Here is an 845-nt window from a genome sequence, read left to right as displayed (position 1 = left end):
TTAACGTGACTTTGGACCCGTATCCGGGTCCGCAGAGTTTAACTATATTTGGCTCTCCACTGGGCCACTTCACTGTTGGCCTTAGACATCCCACGCTGGAGTTCAGCTTTGGCCTCCTGCTCCTCCTCATACTGCTCTCTGAGCAAATCACAGTCATGGCGGGCAGACTGAACTGCATGGGCCAGAGCATTCTTGGCCTATAAGGCAGCATATTTTGGGATTTTAAACACTCTACCCTCTATACAATGGTTTGGATTTTCAAAAATACATTACAAATCATTTTATTATCAAAACATTTGATTATCAAAACAAAATAATATGTGCAACTCTACCTTGACTTCTTCCTCAACATGTCTTTTGAGATCCTCAATTTGCTGAGTAAAAGCCTGTTTTCCTCTAGTTAACTGTGAAACAAGTGCTTCTTTCTCTTCCAGTTGACGGCTAAATTCACCTTAGAAAGAGGTTACAGATATTAGCATGAAATATAATAGAATCTTTTAACTCAATTTTGTTTTGAGATTTTTTACATATGTACTCTTACCATTTTCATTCTGAAGTCTTGCTCGTTGTGCATTCATGTCATTCAACTGGCGACTATTTTCATCGCTTTTGGCCTTGATTTCACTCAGCTGGTCTTCAAGAGTGCGGCACATCTTCTCTAAATTACCCTAAAGAGATTAGACATTATATTAATTTGTTTGTAAAGATGATTTTGTACTTATTAATGATCATCTAGTGACATTACCTTTGCTTTAGCCACAGCCTCCATGTTGCTTGGCATGTCATCAATCTCCATCTTTTATTCACTCTTCTCCTTCTCCAGCTTCTGCTTGACCCGCTGGAGG

At 39.3% G+C, this 845-nt stretch overlaps 1 pseudogene; it reads right to left on the bottom strand.

Moving 5' to 3' along the window:
* The window catches only part of LOC107570317 (myosin heavy chain, fast skeletal muscle-like), a 7,720-nt pseudogene that overhangs the window by 2,723 nt on the left and 4,152 nt on the right, over positions 1–845 (bottom strand).

The sequence above is a fragment of the Sinocyclocheilus grahami genome, unplaced genomic scaffold (assembly GCF_001515645.1).
Source record: "Sinocyclocheilus grahami isolate Dianchi unplaced genomic scaffold, SAMN03320097.WGS_v1.1 scaffold1440.1, whole genome shotgun sequence".
In the NCBI taxonomy this organism is placed as follows: domain Eukaryota; kingdom Metazoa; phylum Chordata; class Actinopteri; order Cypriniformes; family Cyprinidae; genus Sinocyclocheilus; species Sinocyclocheilus grahami.
This window is presented reverse-complemented; position numbering and strand designations above follow the sequence as displayed.